This window comes from Erinaceus europaeus, chromosome 12 (assembly GCF_950295315.1).
Source record: "Erinaceus europaeus chromosome 12, mEriEur2.1, whole genome shotgun sequence".
NCBI lineage: Eukaryota > Metazoa > Chordata > Mammalia > Eulipotyphla > Erinaceidae > Erinaceus > Erinaceus europaeus.
Genome location: NC_080173.1, coordinates 39888480 through 39915376, shown reverse-complemented (window position 1 = coordinate 39915376; position 26897 = coordinate 39888480). Strand labels below are relative to the sequence as shown.

At 44.7% G+C, this 26897-nt stretch overlaps 2 protein-coding genes and 1 pseudogene across 3 annotated transcripts in view; 2 read left to right on the top strand and 1 right to left on the bottom strand.

Moving 5' to 3' along the window:
- The window catches only part of SHMT1 (serine hydroxymethyltransferase 1), a 33708-nt gene extending 21242 nt beyond the window's left edge, over positions 1–12466 (bottom strand). Inside the window, exon 1 of the mRNA XM_007526188.3 lies at positions 12342–12466. The gene's annotated coding sequence lies outside the window, so the exon portion shown is untranslated. The remainder of the gene's footprint in view (positions 1–12341) is intronic.
- LOC132542185 (U2 spliceosomal RNA) lies at positions 9455–9581 on the top strand (annotated as a pseudogene).
- Positions 12467–20383: 7917 nt separating the features above from the next.
- The window catches only part of PRPSAP2 (phosphoribosyl pyrophosphate synthetase associated protein 2), a 51468-nt gene continuing 44954 nt past the window's right edge, over positions 20384–26897 (top strand). For both annotated transcript variants that reach the window (XM_060203217.1, XM_060203216.1), the window contains exon 1: positions 20384–20517. The gene's annotated coding sequence lies outside the window, so the exon portion shown is untranslated. The remainder of the gene's footprint in view (positions 20518–26897) is intronic.

The window sequence follows — 26897 nt, the reverse complement described above, 5'->3', positions numbered from 1 at the left end:
CTCAAGTACCAGAGAGCTCTTTGAGACTCTCCATGCAGACCTGTCTAGTAAACATAATGCTATTCTATTAAAAAAACGCCGTGTGGAACTTTAGGTTCCTTTCTGAATTATGCCTGCCAACATGTTGCAGTGAGTACCACTGCTCACTAAGCTACACTGCCTCTTTTCCACTGAGCTAGCTAAGACTAAGTGCTATTTTCTTTTCTTTTTTTAAATTTTTATTTATTCCCCTTTTGTTGGCCTTGTTTTATTATTGATGTCGTTGTTGGATAGGACAGAGAGAAATGGAGAGAGGAGGGGAAGAGACACCTGCAGACCTGCTTCACCGCCTGTGAAGGGACTCCCCTGCAGGTGGGGAGCCGGGGGCTCGAACCCGGATCCTTATGCCGGTCCTTGTGCTTTGCGCCACCTGCGCTTAACCCGCTGCACTACAGCCCGACTCCCGCTATTTTCTTTTCTAAACTTTCCAAGATACCATCTTGGTCATTCATGAGGTCTTGAGTTCAATCCCCAACAACACATATACCAGAGTGATGTCTGGTTCTCTCTCTCCTATCTTTCTCATGAACAAATAAATTTTTAAAAAGAAAAGAAAGAGACCTTGCATGGGGAAGCCACAATAACAACAAGGAAATTAAACTGTGAGGAAAGGATCATGTTTCCTAACTCTTCCAGGGGCTCTGCAAGTTCCTGAAGGACTGGGGAGACATCATAATGATCATAGAAAAAGACTTTCAAGCCTGAGGTTCCAAAGTCCCAGGTTTAATCCTCAGCACCACCATAAGCCAGAGATGAGCAGTGATCTAGTTTAAAAAAAAAAAAATGGGAGTTGGGCAGTAGCGCAGCGGGTTAAGCACATGTGGCGCAAAGCGCAAGGACCGGCACAAAGATCCCAATTCAAGCCCCCGGCTCCCCACCTGTAGGGGAATTGCTTCACAGGCGGTGAAGCAGGGCTGCAGGTGTCTATCTTTCTCTCCCCCTCTGTCTTCCCCTCCTCTCTCCATTTCTCTCTGTCCTATCCAACGAAGATGACGACAACTATAATAACTGCAACAATTAAAAAACAACAAAGGCCACAAAAGGGAATAAATATTTTTTAAAAAATTAAGAGGTGGTGACTTAAGCATAATCTTTCATTTCTCACATAATAAAAGATTTAGAAACATAAATTGTTTTAGTCGAGGGCTGCACCAAAAGGTAAGACTCAAAATTCCAAAATGCATGTTCTCAGAACTCTAGAATTCCCATAGAAGCTTCTAGTAAAAGCATGTTCTTTTGAGTCAGCCAAATAATTTACTTATACAGTGTGTGGCTTTGCCATGCATGTGATGCAGGTTCAAGCCCAGCCCCCACCACACTGGAGGGAGCTTCAGTGCTGTGTTCTTTCCCTAAGACTCTCTATCTGAAAAAGTCAGCCCGGAGCAGTGAATCCATGTGATGACAAAAATAAATAAAACCATAAAGTAGCAACATAGTAAGACAAGTGTTGTTTTGCCTATATAAATGTACCCACAGTCTAATTTGCTAGCCAAATATACCCATTAAATAAAATTGTCTAATAGCCCCAAATTACAGTGATCCTCTAGGATCTCTGGTGAAACTAATGAAAAGAAAACAACTGGCTCTCACCAGGACATTGCTAATCAGGGCTTTCACAGTAGCCATTACTGTAACACAGGCATGCTGTCATGAAAAATACAGCCAAGTGTGTGAATACAATGGAGCAGAGGGAACTGTGGACACAGACACCCGAACACCTGCCATGGCAGCTGTGATACGCAGCCCAAGGCAGGAGGCCCAGAGTGTGGGTGGACAGTTGTATGCTCTACGTACTGTGCCCAGACAGCCTCTGAGCTGCTCTTCAGCACAAGGAAGAGCAAGTACCACCCAAGGAACTCTGTACTGGCCAACACATGTACTTTTGGCAGATAGAACCCACAAAAAAAAAAAAAAAAAAAAAAAAAACCGTAAGAGCCAACAAGAGTTCATTTGAATAATGGCTGCTTTACCATGTGTGTGACCCAAGTTCAAGCCCAGCTCCCACACATGGAAGGAAGCTTAAGTCTTTCACTGTCTGTGTCCCACCCCCTTCTTCTCCCTTTTTTTTTTTTAAATTTATTTCTTTATTGGGGAATTAATGTTTTACATTCAAGAGTAAATACAATAGTTTGTTCATGCATAACATTCCCCAGTTTCCCATTTAACAATACAACCCCCACTATGTCATTTATCATCCTTCATGGACCTGTATTCTCCCCACCCATCCACCCCCACCCCACAGTCTTTTACTTTGGTGCGATACACCAATTCCATTTCAGGTTCTACTTGTTTTTTTTTTTTCTTCTGATCTTGTTTTTCAACTTCTGCCTGAGAGTGAGATCATCCCATATTCATCCTTCTGTTTCTGACTTATTTCACATAACATGAATTTTTCAAGGTCCATCCAAGATCGGCTGAAAACGGTGAAGTCACCATTTTTCACAGCTGAGTAGTATCCATTGTGTATATATACCACAACTTGCTCAGCCACTCATCTGTTGTTGGACACCTGGGTTGCTTCCAGGTTTTGGCTATTACAAATTGTGCTGCCAAGAACATATGTGTACACAGATCTTTTTGGATGGATGTGTTGGGTTCCTTAGGATAATATATCCCCAGGAGAGGAATTGCAGGATCATAGGGTAGGTCCATTTCTAGCCTTCTGAGAGTTCTCCAGACTGTTCTCCACAGAGGTTGGACCAATTGACATTCCCACCAGCAGTGCAGGAGGGTTCCTTTGACCCCACACCCTCTCCAGCATTTGCTGCTGTTACCTTTTCTGATGTATGACATTCTCACAGGAGTGAAGTGGTATCTCGTTGTTGTCTTGATTTGCATTTCTCTGACAATCAGAGACTTGGAGCATTTTTTCATGTGTTTCTCGGCCTTTTGGATCTCTTCTGTGGTGAATATTCTGTCCATGTCCTCCCCACATTTTTGGATGGGGTTATTTGTTGTCTTGTTGTTGAGTTTGGCAAGCTCTTTATATATGTTGGTTATTAAACTCTTGTCTGATGTATGGCATGTAAAGATCTTCTCCCATTCTGTGAGGGGTCTCTTGGTTTGGGTAGTGGTTTCTTTTGCTGTGAAGAAGCTTTTTAATTTGATGTAGTCCCATAGGTTTATACTTGCCTTAGTCTTCTTTGTAATTGGATTCGTTTCATTGAAGATGTCTTTAAAATTTATGTCTTTAAAGAGTTCTGCCAATATTTTCTTCTAAGTATCTGATAGTTTGTGGTCTAACATCCAAGTCCTTGATCCACTTGGAATTTACTTTTGTATTTGGTGAAATACAGTGGTTCAGTTTCATTCTTCTGAATGTTTCAACCCATTGTTTCCAACACCATTTGTTGAAGAGACTCTGCTTTCCCCATTTAATAGTCTGGGCCCCTTTGTCAAAGATTAGATGTCCACCATGAAGGATGATAAATGACATAGTGGGAGTTGTATTATTAAATGGGAAACTGGGGAATGTTATGCATGTACGAACTATTGTATTTACTGTTGAATATAAAACATTAATTCCCAATAAAGAAATTAAAGAAAAAAAGATTAGATGTCCATAGGTGTGGGGCCTCATTTCTGGGCTCTCAATTCTATTCCACTGGTCAGTGTGTCTATTCATGTTCCAGTACCAAGCAGTTCTGATGACAATGGTCCTATAATACAGTTTGAAATCTGGGAGTGTGATGCCTCTGGTTCTGTTCTTTTTTCTCAAGACTGTTTTGGCAATTCTAGGTCTTTTCTGGTTCCAGATAAACATTTGTAGCATTTTTTCTATTCTCCTAAAAAATGTGCTTGGGATCTTGATGGGGATAGCATTAAATTTGTAGATGGCTCTGGGTAATATATTCATTTTGATGATGTTAATTCTTCCAACCCATGAACATGGAATATCTTTCCATTTCTTTGTGTCTTTTTCAATTTCCTTGAGTAGTGACTCATAATTTTCAGTATACAAGTTTTTGTTTTTTTTTGATAGTCAAAGATTTCTTTTAGGGAGTCGGGCGGTAGTGCAGCAGGTTAAGTGCAGGTGGCGCAAAGCTCAAGGACTAGCATAAGGATCCCGGTTAGAGCCCCCAGCTCCCTACCTATGGGGGAGTCGCTTCACAAGTAGTGAAGCAGGTCTGCAGGTGTCTCTCTTTCTCTCCCACTCTCTGTCTTCCCCTCCTCTCTCCATTTCTCTCTATCCTATCCAACAACAATAATAACAACTACAACAATAAAACATCAAGGGCAACTGGGTGGGGGAGACAGTATAATGGTTATGCAAACAGACTCTCATGCCTGAGGCTCCCAATTCCCAGGTTCAATCCCCCGCACCACCATAAGCCAGAGCTGAGCAGTGCCCTGGTGTTTCTCTCTATGTGTGTTTCTGTCTCTTCATCTCTCTCAAAAATAAAATAAAAATTAAAAAAAACATCAAGGGCAACAAAAGGGAATAAATAATTAATTAAAAATTTTTTCATATTTATTTTCCATTTTGTTGCCCTTTTTTATTGTTGTTGTAGTTATTGTTGTTATTGATGTCCTGGTTGTTAGGACAGAGAGAAATAGAGGAGGGAAAAACAGAGAGGGGGAGAGAAAGATAGATATCTGCAGACCTGCTTCACTGCTTGTAAAGTGACTCCCCTATAGGTGGAGAGCCGGGGGCTTGAACAGGATCCTTACCCAGTCCTTGCACTTTGCACCACGTGCATAGCCAGCTGCGCTACCACCTGACTCCCCCAAAGATCTTTTTTTTTTTCTCCCACAAAGGACTATTAATCTCTGGCTAATGGCAGTACAGTGAGATTGAAGCAGGAACCTTGGAGCCTTAAGCATGGGAGTCTAGAGACAACTGCAGCACTGCTTCACCACTCATGAAGCTTCCCCCTGCAGGTGGGTACCTGGGGCTTGAACCTGGGGCCTTCTTGTATATTGTAATGTGTGTGGTCTACCAGATGTGCCATCATCCAAGCCCTCTGCCTCTTAAAAAATCTATTTAAGTAACAAAGAAATGGGGGTGGGGGAGGACAAGAGTCCAAGAATCTCTGGTCCTAGAAGCTCTAACAGAAAAGCTTCATTTAGGGAGTCAGGCAGTAGCACAGCAGGTTAAATGCAGGTGGTGCAAAGCGCAAGAACCGGAGTAAGAATCCCGATTCGAGCCCCCAGCTACCCACCTACAGGGGCGTTGCTTCACAAACAGTGAAGCAGGTCTGCAGGTGTCTATCTTTCTCTCCTCCTGTTTTCCCCTCCTCTCCATTTCTCTCTGTCCTATCCAACAATGACAACAATAATAAGTACAATAAAACAAGGGCAACAAAAGGGAATAAATAAATAAATATCTTAAAAAAGAAAGAAGGGGGTAGATAGATTAGTGGTTATGTAAAGAGACTCTCCAGCCTGAGGCTCCTAAGTCCCAGGTTCAATCCCCTGCACCACAATTGGGCCCTCCTCAAACGCTATCGAACAGGCCATGGCCGGTGTGCCACTATGTTCCATCGCTGGGGAGCCAGAGACCACCAGAACTGCCCCTGCGGCTACAGACAGACTATGACCCACATAGTCAACGACTGCCACCTCTCCAGATTCAAAGGAGGTCTCGAAACTTTACATCAGGCTCAACCTGATGCTGTTGACTGGCTACGGAAGAAGGGCAAACGCTAGAAGAACAATAAGCCAGAACTGTGCAGTGCTCTGGTGTTCCTCTCTGTATCTCTGTATCTCTCTCAAAAATCTCTGTTTCTCTGTATCTCTCTCAAAAATAAATTAAATAAAATATTTTAAAAAATGCTCAACAATTTGGCTTTGTCTGTTAACTCTCTTTTCAGCCACCAGGTTCCAGATGCCATCAGGATGCCGGCCAGGCTTCCCTGGACTGAAGACCCCACCAATGTGTCCTGGAGCTCCGCTTCCCCAGAGACCCACCCTACTAGGGAAAGAGAGAGGCAGACTGGGAGTATGGACCGACCAGTCAAAGCCCATGTTCAGCGAGGAAGCAATTACAGAAGCCAGACCTTCCACCTTCTGCAACCCACAACAACCCTGGGTCCATGCTTCCAGAGGGATAGAGAATGGGAAAGCTATCAGGGGAGGGGATGGGATATGGAGATTGGGTGGTGGGAATTGTGTGGAGTTGTACCCCTCCTACCCTATGGTTTTGTTAATTTATCCTTTCTTAAATAAAAAATAAATTAAAAATTATATATATATGTATATATATACATATATATATATATATATATACATATATATATATACATATATATGAGGGAGTCGGCAGTAGCACAGCGGGTTAAGCACAGGAGGTGCAAAGCGCAATGACCAGTGTGAGGATCCCAGATCCCCACCTGCAGGGGAGTCGCTTCACAGGCGGTGAAGCAGGTCTGCAGGTGTCTATCTTTCTCTCCCTCTCTCTGTCTTCCCCTCCTCTCTCCATTTCTCTCTGTCCTATCCAACAATGACAACAACAAGTACAACAACAACAAAAAGCAACAAGGGCAGCAAAAGGGAATAAATAAAAATAAAATAAGTTTAAAAAAAGAAAAAGAAAGAAAGATTTAAATACTGACTACTCAAGGAGCAGTGTAAAAGACTTTTGTGCATGAAGTTCTGAGTTCAATTTCTGGCACCACATATGCTAGACTGATAGTCTAGTATGCTCGTTCTCTCATGAATAAGCAAGTAAATACATCTTTAAAAATAAATATGTGCCACAGAGGATGGCAAAGTGGATAAAGCATTGGACTATCAACATGAAGCCTTCAGCTTGATCTTTGGCATCACATGTGCCAGAGTGATGTGCTGTTTCTTCTTCTTTTTTTTAATCTTTATTTATTGGATAGACAACCAGAAATCCAAAAGGAAGGGGGTGATAAGGAGAGAGACAGAGAGACACCTGCCCCACTACTTCACCACTTGCAAAGCTTTCCCTCTGCAGATAGGGACCAGGGGCTCGAACCCGGGTTCTTGCACACTGCAACGTGAGCTCAACCAGGTGTGCTACCACCCGGCCCCCTTCTTTCTTATTAATATGTTTTTAAAGGGCCAGGCGGTGGTGCAACCCTTAGAGTGCACGTTATAATGGGTAAGGACCTGGGTTCAAGCCAGGTCCCACCTGCAGGAGAAGCTTCATGAGCAGTGCAGCAGTGAGTGCTACAAATGTCTTTCTCCCTCTCAATTTCTGTTTCTGCACAATAAATACATTATTAAAATAAATGAAAATAAAAGGTTTTGGGCACATGTTAAAATAAAAGGTTGGCTGAGAGCACACATTACAATGTGCAAGGACTCAGGTTCAAATCCCTAGTCCCCCTGAAGGGGGAGATACTTCACTAGCAGTGAGTGAAGCAAGGCTACAGGTGTTTCTCACTTTCTCTATCTCCTCTTCCTCAATCTGTCCTATAAAGTAAATAAATTTTTAAAAAACGCTTTTAAATTGAAAATATAAATAAATAAATATTGAGTACTCAAGGTTAAAAATAACATAAAGGGGTCAGGGAGACAGCTCAGGTTCCAGGCACCACCATAAGCTAGAGCTGAGGGGTGCTCTGACCTTTCTTTCTCACTAAAAAAGAAGTTAAAGGTGGCAAACAGAACAAAGTCCATTCGGAAACCTACTTTTCTAGAGGCAGTCAAATTGACACTCTCTCTGTGTTTATTTATTGGATAAACAGCCAGAAAGAGGGAAGAGGGTGATAGAGAGGGAGAGAAACAGAAAGACAGCTGCAGCACTGCTCCACCACTTGCAAAGCTTTCCCCTGGCAGGTGGGGACTGGGGTTTCAAACCTAGGTCCTTACGCATTGTAACATGCGCTCAGCCAAGTGCACCACCACCAGGCCCCTTACACTACCCTATGAAAGGTTTTCAGCTCTGGTCTGCTAACTTGTTCGAAAGCCTCTACCTTCATTCCTATTGTCAGTGCCTCTCTGTTGCTCTTTATATCTGAATGAAAAAGTAGCTCAGAGCAGTATGAGACCCAGACTCAGCAAAACATAAACTATGGAATAATTAATCCATACTTATAAAATTCTAGTCTGAGGAAAGGGAAGATGGCATAATGATTCTACAAAAGACTCATGCCTGAGGCTCCAAACTCCAAGGTTCAATCTCCAGTACCACCATAACACAGAGCTGGACAGTGCTCTGGCAAATTAAGTAAAATGGAACTGTAAGAAACAGTTCACTTGGGGGAGTCGGGCTCTAGCGCAGCGGGTTAAGTGCAGGTGGTGCAAAGCGCAAGGACCAGAGTAAGGATCCCGGTTGGAGCACCCAGGTCTCCACCTGCAGGGGCGTCACTTCATAAGTGGTGAAGCAGGTCTGCAGGTGTCTATCTTTCTCTCCTCCTCTCTGTCTTCCCCTCCTCTCTCCATTTCTCTCTGTCCTATCCAACAACAATGACATCAAGAACAACAATAATAACTACAACAATAAAACAACAAGGACAACAAAAGGGAAAATAAATATTTTTTAAAAAATTAATGTGATCCAGGAGGTAGTGCAGTGGCTAAGGAACTAGACTCTCAAGAATGAGGTCCTGAGTTCAATCCCCAGCAGCACATGTACCAGAGTGATGTCTGGTTCTTTCTCTCTCTCCTATCTTTCTCATTAATAAATAAATAAAATCTAAAAAAAAAAAATTTTTTTAAAGAAACAGTTCACTTGGACAGTGCACTATTTTGCCATGTGCACCATTCAGGTTTGAGGTTGTCCTCCACAGCATTTAAGAAAGCTTCAGTGTTGTACTCTCTTTTTCACTCTCTGCCTCTCTAAAACCAAAACAAATAGCAAAGATAATAATGTTAATAAATGTTGGTCAAGATAATAATGCCATCTATTATCATTAAAAAGAGAGAGAGATAGGAAGTCGGGCGGTAGTGCAGCAGGTTAAGCGCACGTGGCGCCAAGCGCAAGGACCAGGGAAAGGATCCCAATTCGAGCCCCCAGCTCCCCACCTGCAGGAGAGTCACTTCACAAGCAGTGAAGCAGGTCTGCAGGTGTCTATCTTTCCCACTCTCTCGATTTCTCTCTGTCCTATCCAACAACGACAATAATAACTACAACAAGAAAACAACAGGGCAACAAAAGGGAATAAATAAATATTAAAAGAGAGAGAGTGAGGGAGTCGGGCGGTAGTGCAGTGGGTTAAGCACACATGGAGCATAGCGCAAGGTCCAGAGTAAGGATCCCGGTTTGAGCTCCTGACTCCCCACCTGCAGGGGAGTCGCTTCACAGGCGGTGAAGCAGGTCTGCAGTTGTCTATCTTTCTCTCCCCCTCTGTCTTTCCCTCCTCTCTCCATTTCTCTCTGTCCTATCCAACAACATCAGTAACAGCAACAACAACAAAAAAAAAGGGCAACAAAGGGAATAAATATTGAAAAAAGAAAAGAGAGAGAGAGCACAAAGTGGTGGCATACCCGGTTAGACATACATATTACCACGTTCAAGAACCCAGGTTCAAAAATGGATTTTTGGGACTAGGAGTTGGAATAGGGGCTTGCTCTGTCCACTCCAGGCACCCACCTGGTATTGCAGTACTTCCAGGAACAGTGCACCCCCCTCTGAGAGATAAAAATAATATTTAAAAAAAGAATAGAAAAAAAAAGAACCCAGGTTCAAGCCCCAGGTCCCCAACTGCAGAGAGGAAGCTTCACAAACAATGAAGCAAAGTTATAAGTCTCTCTTTCCTTCTCTATCACTCCTCCCCTCTCAATTTCTCTCTATCCTATCAAAATAAAAGAGAAAAAAAGACCACCTGGAGTGGAGTGGTGGATTCATCATGCAGGCACCAAATTCCACTGATAACCCTGGTGGCTATTTTTAAATTATTTGTTTTATAGACAGAGAGAAGCTGAGAAGGAAGGAGGTGATAGATACCTGCAGCACAGGTTCACTTGTAGCTGAGCTAGCCCCCAGCAGGTGGGGACAGGAGGCTTGAATCTGGGTACTTGTATATGCTAATGTGCACTCTACCAGGGGCACCACCATAAGAGATTGAACCAGAGCATCATTCTGGCACATGCAATGCCAGATGCCACATCCTGGACCCCCAGTTAAAAACCCCCGTTGTGTCTCAGAAGGACACAGTTTGCTGAATATTAGTGCTGGAGGTTTCTGTTGGGTAAATATCACCCATGGTGGCATGATCCTCACCACAGTCCCAAGGAAAAAGATCTGGAATGTGCGAAGGTCATCAATCTTGTGGCCCTGATCCTTGGTTATGCAAATGGAACTAGCAAGGAGTCCGTGAAGCACTACCTACTGCAAAGAGTTTTGGGCTCTCCACAAAGAGTTGAGACTCAGACTTCCAAGGTCATGTAATGAGAGCCAGAACTTGAATGCCAACTTAATCTAGCCCTCCAATGTTCTTGCCAAGGGCACCATGCTAAATAAAAAAGTAAGAGTGCCTACTTCTCCTCTATTTGTTCTCAAGTAAAAAATGACAGAGTTGGAGAGACAACATAATGGTTATGCAAAAAGACTTTCATGCCTGAGGCTCCAAGGTCCCAGGTTCAGTCCCTAGCACTACCAGAAGCCAGAGCTGAGCAGTGCTCCAGTGTCTCTCTCTCTCTGTATCTCTCTCATTAAAATAATAAAATCAAGATTTAAAAAAAAAAAATGAGGAGGGGCCAGGTGGTGGCGCACCTGGTTGAGTGCACAAGTTACAATGCACAAAGACCCAGGTTCGAGTCCCCGGTCCCCACCTGTAGGGGAAAACTTCACAAGTGGTGAAAGCAGTGTTGCAGGTGTCTCTCTGTCTCTCTTCCTCTCTATTCCCCCTTCCCTCTTGATTTCTGGCTGTCTCTATCCAATAAATAAATAAAGATAATAAAAAAATAATAATAAGGAGACCAGGCAGTGACATACCTGGTTATGTGCATAGTACAAAGTGCAAGGACTGGCTCAAGGATCTGGGTTTGAGTCCTCAGCTCCCCACCTGTAGGGGGGAAGCTTCACAAGTTGTGAAGCAGGTCTGCAGATGTCTCTCTTTCTATCTCCCTCCTCTCTCAAATGGAAAAGATGGCTGCAGATGTCTCTCTTTCTATCTCCCTCCTCTCTCAAAATGGAAAAGATGGCTGCCAAGGAGCAGTGGATTTGTAGTGCCAACAAGTCCCTGGAAGCAAAAAAAAAAAAAAAAGACAAAGGGGCCAGGCAGTTTCAAGCCCCCAGCCCCTATCAGCTGAGGGGAAGTTTCACAAGCAGTTTAACAGTGCTGCAGGCATCTCCCTGTTTCTTTCCCCCTCCACCTGCTCTTCTCTCAATTTCTCTGTTCTATCCAACAGAATGGAAAGGAGAAAAAAAAAAAAACCTCATGCCTGAGGCTCCAAAGTCCCAGGTTCAATCCCCTGCATCACCATAAGCCAGAGTTGTGCAGTGCTCTGGTATTTCTGTGTCTTTCTCTCTCAAAAATAAAATAAATAAAATACTTAAAAAAAAAAAAAAGGCCACTAGGGACAGTGAGTTCATATTGCTGGCACTGAACTAAGCAATAGCCCTAGTGGCAATAAAAAAAAAATCTTTTAAAAAAATCACAAACCGGATTCCCATTAGGTCCTGAACTGGTGCCAGCAGTTCAGCAGCTACTTGCCTAATAGCAAATGCTTGTAGCTGCGGTCACTGCAAATCCAGTGCTTCCCAGGTCAAGAATCCACAGTACAGAGTTTGTTTGACACAAGCCTTAGGAGCAAAGGTGAGATTCCTGGCATTATTTGCTAGCTCTGCAGCTTCTGGGCCTCAATTGCAAAATGGGAATATGTAAACTCTATCAGCAGCTTGGGTCAGAGCAGTATGGCCAGTGTGCAACCAAAGTTTGAACCCGCCCCCACCAAAACAGAAACTGGACTTAAACCAAAAAAACGCAGTGAGTGGAGGTGGAGAAGATAGATGGTTCAGCTAGTGTAACACTGAGCCTGCACACGGATTGCATATCTGAAGCTCCTAGTTCGCTGTAACAAGTGCCTGAGTGATTTAAAGCATAAAAGGGTGGGAGTGTTATCTCAGCCAGTTAAGAGCACAGGGCTTGCATGCCGGAAGCCCCGAGCTCTCCGGTTCAATACCAGGTGCCACCAGAGTTAAGCAGTGCTCTGGTCTGTCTTATAAAAATAAATCTTAAAAAGAAACTAGTGCTCAACGAGAGCAGCTGCTTCTAGAGACTATAAGGCTCTGCATGGTGCCTAGTGCCTAGGTCACCAGCCCAGCCGCACCCACCGAGACGCGCCCCAGGCTTTTGTTAGTGTCAGACCCTAACAATGAGCTCCTCATCCTCTCAAGAGACCTTCACCCAAAGAACCTGCTCCTCTAGCCCCCTCCCCCCACCTACCGGAGCAGAGTACTGAGCACCAGCCGAACAACACCTGATCCCACGTGGAGTAGCGAACTTAGCATCAGCACTACAGCCCTCTATGCGCCGCCACGTGACTGCGCTTTGGCCCCGGAACTCCAGAACCTGGCGCGCACCGCCTGCCCCGCCCCGGACCCAGGGTGCCCAATAATAGTGCTGGCTTGGAAAAGCCCCTCCCATTCCACCAATCAGGGCTCAGGCCAGGCAGAGCACCACCACCGCCGCCGCCGCCGCCGCCGCCGCCCACCCACACACACCACACACACACACACATTTTTTTTTTCACTTTTATTCTTTTAGCCTACACAATCCCTTCTCCTTTTTACATTCAGATGGAGAAAGGACCAGTGAAATAGCTCACCTGGATGGTGTGCTGCTTTGCCATCTGCAAGATTCAAGTACCCCCACTGCATTGAAGGAGGTCTTTTTCGCTATCTTTCTGTCTCTGTGCATCCTTAAAAAAAAAAAGTTAGAAATTGAGATTGTAGAGGCTAGGCAGTGCTGCACCAGGTTAACTGATATAGTATGAAGCTTAAGGAGCCGCCCAAGACTCCTAACTGGAGCCACCAGCTCCTCATCTGCAGGGAGGTCACAAGGGGGTGAAGCAGGTCTGCAGGTGTATATCTTTCTCCCTCTCTATCTTCACCTCTCTCAATTTCTCTCTGTCCTATCCAAAAAAAAGTAAAAGATAAATTAAAAATTGGACACAGGAGCAGTTATTTTGTAGTGTAGGTACTGAGCCACAGCGATAACCCTGGAGGCAAAAAAAAAGGAAAAATAAATTGATATTGATATTGTAAAGGTAACTCAAAGTAGAATGCAGACTGAAATGAAATCAATGAATCAGAAAAACTTCAGGAACTATCAAAAAAGGAGTTGACGTTAAATGTGTAAATAATGTATAGATTCGCTATTGTAAAGCTAAAAATAAGTAGACTTTGGGTAGACAGTAAAGTGGTTATGCAAAAAACTTTCGTGCCTGAGGTTCCAAAATCCCAGGTTCAATTTCCAGCACCACCATAAGCCAGAGCTGAACAGTGCTCTGGTAAAAATAAAATATAAGGGAGTTGGGCGGTAGCGCAGCAGGTTAAGCACAGGTGGCGCAAAGCACAAGGACCCGCTGAAGGATCACGGTTTGAGCCCCCAACTCCCCACCTGCAGGTGGTGAAGCAGGTCTGCAGGTGTCTGTCTTTCTCTCCCCTTCTCTGTCTTCCCCTCCTCTCTCCATTTCTCTCTGTCCTATCCAACAACGAAGACAGACAACAATTATAACTACAACAATAAAACAACAAGTGCAACAAAAAGGGAATAATAAATAAATATTAAAAAAAAAAAGAAATCAAAGTCCGAGGGCCAACCAATCAAAGTCAACTAGACTGATCCAAATCAGGCCAGTGTTTAAGCCATAGCTTTTTTCCTGAGCTACTAAGTCCGTCTTTTCCTCAAACACCTGTTAGCACAGGGCTCCTAACCACTTCCTGTTTGCGACTTTCAGGGGCAATAGCTTTCATTTAAGTTTAAAAAAGTTTTTGGGAAATGCACAAACTATTGTATTTACTATCGACTGTAAAATATTAATCCTCCTGGAGCAGGGTACCAAAGTAAAAACCCTGGGGTGAGAGTGAGGGTGGATATTCAGCTTCCTGGGGCAGTGGGGGTGGGGGGAATGTGGTGGAGGCTCGAACCGGGATCCTTACACCTATCCCTGGGATTTGCGCCACCTGCACTTAACCCGATGCACTACCTCCCAACTCTGGGGACACAGTCTTTTGGTGGTGGGAATGGTGTTTATGTACACTCCTATTAATTTGTAGTCATATAAATCACTATTTAGTTAATATGAGAGGGGAAAAATTGATTGTATGTCTCAAACTTTTAAAAGCAGAGTCTTTTTTTATTTTCTTTTTCTTTTTTCTTTTATTATTTTTAATATTTATTTATTTATTTACTTACTTTTTGTTGCCCTTGTTTTTATTGTTGCTGTAGTTATTATTATTGTTGTTGTTGATGATGTCATCGTTGTTGGATAGGACAGAGAGAAATGGAGAGAGGAGGAGAAGACAGAGAGGGGAAGAGAAAGACAGACACCTGCAGACCTTCTTCACCACCTGTGAAGTGACTTCCCTGCAGGTGGGGAGCCGGGTCTCGAACAGGGATCCTCGCACAAGTCCTTGCGCTTGGCGCCACGTGCACTTAACCCACTGCGCTACCGCCCAACTCCCTTATTTTATTTTTCTTAATATTTACTAATTCCCTTTGTTGCCCTTGTTGTTTTATTTTTGTAGTTATTGTTGTCATTGTTGTTGAAAAGGACAGAGAGAAACGGAGAGAGGAGGGGAAGACAGAGAGAGGGAGAGAAAGATAGACACCTGCAGATCTGCTTCACCACTTGTGAAGCAAGCGACTCCCCTGCAGGTGGGGAGCCAGGGGCTTGAACAGGGATCCTTATGCTGGTCCTTGAGCTTTGCGCCACATGCGCTACCACCAGACTCCCAGTCTGTCTTTTTAATACATAGGCTGAGTCTTTGATATGTTGACTCTCTCAAAAGCCTAGACCAGGGAGAACAGAAGCAACCAGTGGAACAGCTATATACAAACAATGTCAAAGGACATAAATTATGGTGATGTTAGGTATTATACAGTAAATCCTAAAAAAAGGAATTTTCTTTTTTCTTTTTTTTAATTAATTTTTATTTATTTATTCCTTTTGTTGCCCTTGTTGTAAAAGGGACTTTTCAAAGTTAACCCGATTACCAAATAATGGGATTATAACAATATCTATTGTTCTCTTGAACCCTAAGACAGCAGAAACCTCACATTTCCACTATAGAGCCTATATTTCCCCCAGTCCTGGAACCTTAGGGTGGGGCGCACTTTCCTGCATGCTTCTCTCAATTCACACCAAATTATATTGCATCTGCCAATCCCAACCTAATCAACGCAACAAGTACCACCTCAGCATGCTTCACTTCAGACTGTGTGAAGTCCAGAGACTTCAGGTGTGGAATGACAACCCTTCGTTACTCGGGTGAGACTTTTCCTTTCATAGTAGTCTCTAATTCCATTCCAGGCAGTTCACTTCCTAACAAAATCCCAAAACCTAGTTATGATCCAGGCAGTTCACTTCCTAACAAAATCCCAAAACCTAGCATATGTTCACACATATCCATAAACTAGGACAAAATATATACCTGAAAGCAAAAGTACACAATAGTCTGCCATGAGTACTTCCAAACACTTCATCTGCACTGTTCCAGCCTTTAGATCCATGACTGCTCACCAATTTGTTTGGCTTAGTATGTTAACTTTCTTTTCAGCCACCAGGGTCCAGATGCTAGCATGATGCCAACCAGACTTCCCTGGACAGGTGACCCACCAATGTGTCCGCTTCCCCAGAGCCCCAACCTACTAAGGAAAGAGAGAGTAGGGGGTGGGGCGGTGGCGCAGTGGGTTAAGCGCACGTGGCGCAAAGTGCAAGGACCGGCATAAGGATCCCGGTTCAAGCCCCCGGCTCCCCACCTGCAAGGGAGTCGCTTCACAGGCGGTGAAGCAGATCTGCAGGTGTCTTTCTCTCCCCCTCTCTGTCTTCCCCTCCTCTCTCCATTTCTCTCTGTCCTATCCAACAACGAGCAACATCAACAATGGTAATGGTAATAATAATAACCACAACGAGGCTAGGGCAACAAAAGGGGGGGAAATGCCCTCCAGGAGTGGTGGATTCATGGTGCAGGCACTGAGCCCAGCAATAACCCTGGAGGAAAAAAAAAAAAAAAAGGAAAGAGAGAAGCAGGCTGGGAGTATGGATCGACCAGTCAACGCCCATGTTTAGCGGGGAAGCAATGACAGAAGCCAGACCTTCCACCTTCTGCATCCCACAATGACGTTGGGTCCATACTCCCAGAGGGATAAAGAATAGGAAAGCTACCAGGGGAGGGGATGGGATACGGAGATATGGTGGTGGGAACTGTGTGGAGTTGTACCCCTCTTATCCTACGGTTTTGTTAATGTCTCCTTTTAAAAATAAATAAAAGAAAATAAAAAATTAATCCTCCAATAAAGAAATTTAAGAAGGGGGGGGGCAGGTGGTGGCGCACCTGGTTGAGCACACATGTTACAATGCACAAGGACCCAGGTTCAAGCCCCTGCTCCCCACCTGCAGGGAGAAAGCTTTGTGAGTGGTGAAGCAGGACTACAGGTGTTTATCTGTCTCTCTCTCTCTATCACCTCCTTCCCTCATGACTTCTGGCTGTCTCTATCCAATAAATAAAGATAGTAATAAAAATTTAAAAAAGGTATCCCCATCAAGATCACAACCACATTTTTTAGGAGAATAGAACAAATGCTACAAATGTTTATCTGGAACCAGAAAAGACCTAGAATTGCCAAAACAATTTTGAGGAAAAAGAACAGAACTGAAGGCATCACACTCCCAGATCTCAAATTGTATTACATTGTCATCAAAACTGCTTGGTACTGGAACATGAATAGACATACTGACTAGTGGAATAGAATTGAGAGTCTAGAAGTGAGCCCCCACACCTATGGACATCTAATCTTTGACAAAGGTGCCAAGACTATTAAATGGGGAAAGCAGAGTCTCTTCAACAAATGGTGTTGGAAACAATGGGTTGAAACGTGCAGAAGAATGAAACTGAACAACTGTATTTCACCAAATACAAAAGTAAATTCCAAGTGGATCAAGGACTTGGATGTTAGACCACAAACTATCAGATACTTAGAGGAAAATATTGGCAAAACTCTTTTCCACATAAATTTTAAAGACATCTTCAATGAAATGAATCTAATTACAAAGAAGACTAAGGCAAGCATAAACTTATGGAACTACATAAAATTAAAAAGCTTCTGCACAGTTAAAGAAACTATCACCCAAACCAAGAGACCCCTCACAGAATGGGAGAAGATCTTTACAAGCCATACATCAGACAAGAGGCTAATAACCAAAATATATAATAAAGAACTTGCAAATCTCAACAACAAGACAACAAATAACCCCATCCAAAAATAGGGGGAAGACATGGACATAATATTCACCATAGAAGAGATCCAAAAGGCCGAGAAACACATGAAAAATGCTCCAAGTCTCTGATTGTCAGAGAAATGCAAATAAAGACAACAATGAGATAGCACTTCACTCCTGTGAGAATGTCACACATCAGAAAAGGAGAGGTTGTGGGGTCAAAGGAGCCCTCCTACACTGCTGATGGAAACGTAAATTGGTCCAACCTCTGTGGACCTATGTGGGTGTCCTAGGTTACAGCAGCTTGCAGAGGAAGGGATTTGAACCCAAAACAGATCCTGTTGAAAGAGGCTTCACTTCATCACACAAATATATCAGTGGGCTGCTAGATCTTGCTTTTTTTCTTGTCTTTAGGGTTATTACTGCGGCTCGGTGCCTGCACTACGAATCCACTCCTCCTGGAGGCTATTTTTCCCATTTTGTTGTCCTTGTTGTAGTTGTTATTGTTGTCATAGCTATTGTTGTCGGATAGGACAGAGAAATGGAGAGAGGAGGGGAAGACAGAGAGGGGAGAGAAAGATAGACACCTGCAGACCTGCTTCATTGCCTGTGAAGTGACTTTTAAAAAATATTTATTTATTTATTATTATTTTTAGAAATTTTTAAAAGGTTATTTAAATGTTTATTTATTTATTCCTTTTTGTTGCCTTGTTTTATTGTTGTGGCTATTATTATTGCTGTTATTGATGTCACTGTTGTTGGATAGGACAGAAAGAAATGGAGAGTGGAGGGGAAGACAGGGGAGAGAAAGATAAGACACCTTCAGCCCTGCTTCACCGCCTCTGAAGGGACGCCCCTGCAGGTGGGGAGCCGGGCCCTTACTCTGGTCCTTGGTCCTTGTGCTTTGCGCCACGTGCACTTAACCCGCTGCACTACCGCCCGACTCCCTTTAACTTATTTTTTAAATAATGGCAGAGAGTGAAAGAGAGAGAGACACAGAGAGAGAGAGAGAGACAGAGACAGAGACAGACTACAATAACCCGAAGCTTCTTTCATTAAGGTGTCTGTCTCAGATCTGAGTTGCATACATAGCAAAGCAGCGCACTGAGTAAGCTGTTTCAGGGACCTAGGTCTTGCAGAGTTGTGTCTCTATCAAGCTGTCAGGCAAAAGAAATGTTTCAGAGGATTCCATTTCATGCAGCATTACCTGATTTCTGATTCTGAAGATGAGATTTTTGTATTCCCTACTTATAGAGTAAGAGGTTAGACTATGAGGAGTGGCAGCTTCTGGCTGGTTGTGCAACATCAAATGAATGATTTCACCTCTCTCCTCTCTTTTTTTTTGCCTCTAGGGTTATCACTGGGGCCCAGTGCCTGAACTACCAATCCATTGCTCCTATGACCATTTTTCATTTTTATCGGATAGGACAGAGAGAAATTAAGAGGGGAGGGGGAGATAGGGAGCGAGATAGACACCTGCAAACCTGCTTTACTGCTTTTGAAGCAGACCCCCCTGCAGTTGGGGAGCCAGGGCTCAAACCCGATCCTTGTACAGGTCCTCGCGCTTCAGTGCCAGAGGTTGAACTTGAGACTTAACCTGGTGTGCCACTGCCTGGCAGCACCCCACCCCATCTCTCAGTAATGAGCAATCCAAAGTAGGATTGGAGTGGTGACATTGTATTGGGAATAGTTTAGCACCAAACTAACTTGCAGGTACCAGGCCTTCTGAGTAATTGTAATTCATGTCCACTATGTAACTGGGCAGGCATTATTAAAATGAAGATAGTAATAATACCTGTCTCAAACTCTTGTAAAAATTAAATATGATAAGCCATTAAGATTACCTGTCTGGGTGGGGGTAGATAGCATAATGGTTATGCAAAGAGACTCTCATGCCTGAGGATCTGAAGTCCCAGGTTCAATCCCCCGCACCACCATAAGCCAGAGCTGTGCAATGCTCCGGTATTTCTCGCCGTGTCTTTCTCTCTCTGCCTCTCTCTCAAAAATAAAATAAATAAAATACCTAAAAAAAAAAAAAAACACTTAAAAAAAAGATTACCTGTCCCAGGGTGGGGGTAGATAGCATAATGGTTATGTAAACAGACTCCTACCTGAGGTTAAGAAGTCCCAGTTCAATCCCCTGCACCATCATAAATCAGTTGAGTAGTGCTCTGTCTTAACACATGGTTGAGTGTCTACTGTTATCATATCATATGATAAAAAAAAGCAAACATATCTAAAATGTAATGAATGCGGGTATTGGGTAACACGAGCATCAATCTTTTTTTTAATAAAAGGAAAATCTGTAACAAAAGAAGTAATAATGAGGCATTTACAATATGTAGGATCTGTGCGAAAAGCATAGAGAACTTGAGAATGACTGGGGGGGGTTATAAGATAACATAATAGTTATGCAAAGAGACTCTCATGCCTGAGGCTCTAGAGTCCCAGGTTCAATCTCGCTGCACCATCATAAGCCAGAGCTGAGCAGTGCTCTGGTGAAAAATAAAAGTGACAAGCGCACCTAGCCGGAGTTAATGAGGCTGCAGAAGTAAGCACATTTCCTTCAGATGGATGCTACTGTCACTCCCAGTTTTCCGTAAGGGAGTCGAGGCTCCGAGGGGTGTGTGAAATGACTTTGTCAAGTAAAGATCTGAACACCGACATCTGCAATTCCAAGCCTCCCATCCTGTAAGTCTTTTTGCAGCAGCGGCAGCGGCAGCGGCAGCGGCAGCGGCAGCGGCAGCGGCAGCGGCAGCGGCAGCGGCAGCGGCAGCGGCAGCGGCAGCGGCAGCGGCAGCGGCAGCACCAGCACCAGCACCAGCACCAGCACCAGCACCAGCACCAGCACCAGCACCAGCACCAGCACCAGTGGGACTCAGACCCGGCCCCTTGCCCAGAGGCCTCACACTTCTCGGTCGGTTGAGTCACTCCCACAGCCATCAGCCAGTGAGTGTCCATCTCTCTCCTGACCCCGCCCCACAAGCCAATGAGCTCTCAGTCTTAACCATGGCCCCGCCCCTGCCACTCAGGCTTCGCCCCAGGCCGCGCAGTCTTCGCGGACGCAGTTCTCGCGCATGGAGTCGCCATTTTGCTCTTAGGGACGCCACTTGGAGACACAGCGCTTTCTTTCGCTAGCGGAGGCTGCGGCGGGGCCAGGGCTGGAGTCCGGGCCAGGTAGGCGGGCGGGAGCCGGCGACAAGTGGCGCTGCAGCCCAGCGGGCTCCAGCGAGGTGGCGCAGGTGCAGGGGGCGGGGTGCTCCTCGGCGCCGGCAGTTAGCTGTCGGTCCGGGGGTGGCGGCCGGTGGGGACAGCGGGGACCCCAGGTTCGCGCCGGAAGCGCCTTTATTGCCCGGAGCACAGCGCGGCCCGGGTCCCCCTGCGGGACCTGAATATAGACCTGCAGCTGTGCGTCCCCGAAATCCAGCCTCGAGCCGGCCACCTGCGTCCCTTGATCTGACAATGCTTAGTCTTCCGCTGAGCAGCCCCAGCTCGTTGCGGGCGTTTGTTACCCCGAAAATGGTTGAACACTCAAAACTACCCCGACAGCCCGGATGTTTCGATGTGACTCCACTTTCAAATGTTTTGCACCACTATATTATCACATGGATGGCAACCCTTTATTTTACTCTTGGTACTATTTGGTATTTATCTTTTACAAGGAAATTTTGCACTGGGGATTTGGGGCTCGAGGAAGTCTGATTCTGATTTTCTTTTATTGCCAGGTACGAATAAAAATCATTCACACTCATGATGGAACCCCAGTCTATACCACTATTACTCTTAGAGGAGTCACAGTTTTTTTTTTTTTTTTTTTTTTTTCCCCTCCAGGGTTATTGCTCGGGCTCAGTGCCTGCACCATGAATCCACTGCTCCTGGTGGTCATTTTTCCCCCTTTTGTTGCCCTTGTTGTAGCCTTGTTGTAGTTATTATTGTTGTTGATGATGTCGTTCGTTGTTGGATAGGACAGAGAGAAATGGAGAGAGGAGGGGAAGACAGAGAGGGGGTGAGAAAGACAGACACCTGCAGACCTGCTTCACCGCCTGTGAAGCGACTCCCCTGCAGGTGGGGAGCTGGGGTTCGAACCGGGATCCTTACACTGGTCCCTGCGCTTTGTGCCACGTGGGCTTAACCAGCTGTGCTACAGCCCGATTCCTGCCTTTTTTTTTTTTTTTAAGAGCCCCTCGCCGAGGTCCCCTTTTTAAAATTTTAAAATTTATTTTAATGAGAAAGATACAGGAAGAGAGAGAAAGAGAGACCACTGCTCAGCTCTGGTGACAGTGGTGGTGGGGATTGAACCTGGGATACCAGAACTTCAGGTGTGAAAGTTCTTTGCATAATCATTATGCTGTCTTCCCAGCCCTCAATCCTGCAGTTAATTGCTTGGCACTTCTGCATAGTACTGACAGTTTGTTGTTTGATATGATATTGAGTTAATTGATACGAGCTTTTTTTTTCTCAATAGAGAATTTATTCATATATTTATTTTTACCAGTTTACTGCTTAGCTCTGGCTTGTGGTGTTGGGGATAGAAGCTGGAATTTCATAGTCACAGGCATGAAAGTTGTTTGCTTATGCTGTCTCCCCAGGAGACAAGAGGATGTTTTCTTGTGTCATGTGTACCTCCTGTTTAAAAATCTTCCAGTGACCCTCATTGAGTTTGCAGATTTTTCTTTCTTTCCTTGGGATACATTCACCAAAGCGGAACTACTGAATCAAAATTGTGTGTGCTTGCTTTGTCACTTGATCTAATGGTCCAAAAGAGGCATGTTGGCAGTAGGCATTTTTCACAATCTGGATGTTTGTACAGTTCCGAACACTGCCATGCGGAATGTGGTAGGATGTGAGTTTTTTTCTCTGGCAGTGGAGACTGCTTCCTGTGGTGTACAAAGCTCTCTGCTGCAAGGCAGACCCAGGTCTTCTGTGCTGCTTAGAGGCCATGCAACCTTGAGTAAGTTTTCATCACCAAGCCTCACTTCTGTGAGGCTTTTATTTATTTAATAGAGACAGTCAGAAACCAACAGTGTAGGGAAGATAGAGAGGAAGAGAGATACCTGCAGCACTGCTTCACTATTCACAAAGCTTTCCCCTTGCAGGTGGAGGCCAGTGGCTCAAATCCGGGTTATTGTGCATTGTAATGTGTACTCAGCCAGGAGTGCCACCACCCAGTCCCTCACCTATACCATTTCAAGGGTGGTCTTGGGTTTTTTCTTTCCAGAAATTTTAAGCTTTATTTGAGATAGACAGATAGAGATGTGTCTTAGGTTGGGTTTTAATCTGACAAATTTGGTGTCTGAAGGCTGGAACTTGAGACAGTCAGAATGATGGAGGGCATTTAAACCATGATTCATAAGGAAATATCCTGGGGAAGAGATTTAATACATAGAGGCGTGAGAGACATCTTTGGGAACCTATGGACAAGGAATTTGATGTTTCCCTATATAGCTTCTAAGGAAAGGACACTGGCCAGTGAGTGGAGTTTGTAGGGAGAAGAATCATATCTTGTTCTGAGAAAGCGTTTGGAGTGGGTGGACCCACAGGAGTTGGGCTTTGTTTGACTCCTGGGCTGTCCAAATGTTGAGCGGTTCCTTGGCAGTAATCCTATAGCTGAACTATCTATGAGATTTCTTCTTTGCCTAAGAGATTTCATTCCAAGTGTTCTTAGTCCTTCTAAGAACACCATTGTTCTTTCAGAAACTGCTTACATGATTGAGAGGTAAAAAAAAAAAAAGGCCACCGCATGTGGATTGCTTGTGTGATACATAATCAAAATATCAGGAAAATTAGTTCTCTCTTTCTCTTTTTCTTTACCAGAGCACTGTTCAGCTCTCGCTTATGGTGGTGCAGGGGGATTGAGCCTGGGACTTTGGAGCCTCAGGCATAAGAGTCTGTTTGAAATTCTTTTATTTTTTATTTTTATTTGTTTATTTATTATTTATTATTGGATAGACACAGCCAGAGAAACTGAGAGGGAAGGGAAAGAGAGAGGGAGAGAGACAAAGAGACACCTGCAGCCCTGCTTCGCCACTCATGAAGCTTCCCCCTGCAAGTGGGGACCAAGGGGCTTGAACCCAGGTCCTTGTGCACTGTAATGTGTGCGTTCAACCAGGTACACCACCACCTGGCCCCCATGAGAGTCTGTTTGCATAACCATTATGCTATCTACCCTCCGCCCAGAAAAATTGATTCTTATGTAACTTCTGTTTATCCAGCAAATTCTCTGTGTGGGCACTATTATAAGACTATGGAGAAATTAATCCCCCCCCTTTGTTGCCCTTGTTGTTGTAGTTATTGTTGTTGTTGATGTTGATGCCATTTGTTGTATAGGACAGAGAGAAATCGAGAGAGGAGGGGAAGACAGAGGGGGAGAGAAAGATAGACACCCGCAGACCTCCTTCACCGCCCGTGAATCGACTCCCCTGCAGGTGGGTGTTGTTAAAATTCCGGAAGGCTCTTGCCAGGCGGGTTAGCTTCGCGGTGGTGAACAGAGATGCGGAGACAACGGCTGGGCAGGGAAGCTGTATTTCTTTATTCAGGAACAACGATTCATAAACTAAGACAAACTAATCACCAAACAGAACTCTGCTGTCTCTTTGCGGTGGCACCAGCACTCTTTCTTTTACTCTCGAACTCAGGAACTCTCCAACTCTGGAACTCTGGAACTCTTGTACTGGGGAACCCTCTGAAACTCTCGCACTCTCGAACTCAGGAACCCTCTCTCGAGGTTCCTTGGGGCGGGGCCAAGTGGGCCCGCAAAATTAACTGGACTGATCCAATTCTCTTGGCGGGGGAGGGCTAGAACAAACCAATGTAAAGCATACGACAATTCCCCCTTTTCTTTTTAACTAAATGACTATAGTATCAAGGGTGTGGGGTGAACAGAAACATATATAACAAAAACCAGCATGTTGCCAAGGGAAGGCCTGAGGGGGCCATATCTGCCTCTGGGGGGCTACTTGCCTCGACGGGCATTTGCATGGGGGCGGGGAATGGCCTAGAGTCCCAAAGGCAGCTGGCTGCAATTTACTTACTATGAAACAAAACTTGTTATTAGCATATCTACTGCACAATCCAACCTTTCTAATAGAGAAGGAATTTGAGACTTTTACATATCAACAATGTCTTTTAACCTTTTGTTACACCCATTCAAGATGGAGACACACCCTAGGTGTGGGCCGGAGAGGAAACCTCAGGCATGAGAATAATTAGCATAGCCATTGTGCGATCTACCATTTCTAATAGAGAAGGTAATGGAGAGTTTTACATATCAACAAGTCTATTTAACCTTTTGTTTAGACCAACTTAGTTAAAATATATTGATTGTTAACTAATTTTTACCTTAGACTTTAAATGTAAGTTAATTTCATCTTTATGAGGATTACGTTGAAAACCTTTTTCATTTAACTTTGACTAGTAAGAATTTAGCCTTAAAGTTACTGTTTACCAAACTTTAAACATACACATAAACATGGTCATTAATACACGAGGAGAGAAACCTTTGTTACGAAGACATGTCATTTTAAACACGAATTTAAATCTGTACTGTCTTAGTTGTTGGGGGGGGGTTCACCATCCGGAGGTGGCTTCCCGCGCAGCTTCACTTCTAGGAACTGCAGGTTGTGATCTCTGCACAAATCTCTGCATACTCCAGCTTGTCTGCCTTCAGGCCGGACCGGCGGCACAAACACTCTCCCTTACTCTCGAACTCAGGAACTCTCCAACTCTGACACTCTGGAACTCTCGTACTGGGGAACCCTCTGAAACTCTTCCACTGTGGAACTCTCAGAGTTGGAGAGTTACCGAGTTTTAGAGTAAGGGAGTGCTTGTGCCGCCGCAAAGAGACAGCCGAGTTCTGTTTGGTGATTAGTTTGTCTTAGTTTGTGAATCGTTGTTCCTGAATAAAGAAATACAGCTTCCCTGCCCAGCCATTGTCTCCGCGTCTCTGTTCACCACTGCGAAGCCAACCCGCCCAGCAAGAGCCTTACGAATATTAACAACAAATGGCGCCCACGTGGACCTGACCTGCGCATCTCTCAGATAAGTAAAGACAATTTGGCTACCTACGCACTATGGCCTTCTCTTCTGCTTGTGAAGAGATCTCCAAAGGCCTCTGCTCTTTCTTCACGAGACTGTTTTGCTGTTTCTGGAACATTTATCTCTGGACCACTCTGTGGTTTCCACTTGCTCGGGCGAACTCAGAACAGCCAGCGGGAAGAGCCAGCGGGCGGGAGGCGAGGCGCGGAGCTGCTGTTTCCACCTGGTTAAACAGCCAGCCAGCCGGCTGCGCCCAGACAACCCCGCGCACCGCGCCCGCAGCCCGCAGGAGGCCGACGCCAGCACACAAGAGCCCCTGGAGCCCGGGGCCAACACGCAAGAGCCCGAGGCCAGCCCACAGGAGCCGGCTCTCCACCGCGTGGCGCAGGGCACTGGACGCGTGATCCCTCCACGCTGCTCGGCCACTGCAAACAGGGCAGCAGACATGGCAGGGCCATGGGGCAGGGCCGCGGCGGCCTATCATGGCTGCCACCCCTGGGCACCTAGGCCCACGCCTTCTACAAAACTGGCCTGCCTGCCCTCTTTCTATGAATTCTGGAACCATCCCGGGCCTCCCGGACCCCCGGGCTCCCTGCCGAAACTGGGCACACAAGATCTCCAGCTGCCGGTCTGGTCTGAAGGCAGACAAGCTGGAGTATGCAGAGATTTGTGCAGAGATCACAACCTGCAGTTCCTAGAAGTGAAGCTGCGCGGGAAGCCACCTCCGGATGGTGAACCCCCCCCCCCAACAACTAAGACAGTACAGATTTAAATTCGTGTTTAAAATGACATGTCTTCGTAACAAAGGTTTCTCTCCTCGTGTATTAATGACCATGTTTATGTGTATGTTTAAAGTTTGGTAAACAGTAACTTTAAGGCTAAATTCTTACTAGTCAAAGTTAAATGAAAAAGGTTTTCAACGTAATCCTCATAAAGATGAAATTAACTTACATTTAAAGTCTAAGGTAAAAATTAGTTAACAATCAATATATTTTAACTAAGTTGGTCTAAACAAAAGGTTAAATAGACTTGTTGATATGTAAAACTCTCCATTACCTTCTCTATTAGAAATGGTAGATCGCACAATGGCTATGCTAATTATTCTCATGCCTGAGGTTTCCTCTCTGGCCCACACCTAGGGTGTGTCTCCATCTTGAATGGGTGTAACAAAAGGTTAAAAGACGTTGTTGATATGTAAAAGTCTCAAATTCCTTCTCTATTAGAAAGGTTGGATTGTGCAGTAGATATGCTAATAACAAGTTTTGTTTCATAGTAAGTAAATTGCAGCCAGCTGCCTTTGGGACTCTAGGCCATTCCCCGCCCCCATGCAAATGCCCGTCGAGGCAAGTAGCCCCCCAGAGGCAGATATGGCCCCCTCAGGCCTTCCCTTGGCAACATGCTGGTTTTTGTTATATATGTTTCTGTTCACCCCACACCCTTGATACTATAGTCATTTAGTTAAAAAAGAAAAGGGGGAATTGTCGTATGCTTTACATTGGTTTGTTCTAGCCCTCCCCCGCCAA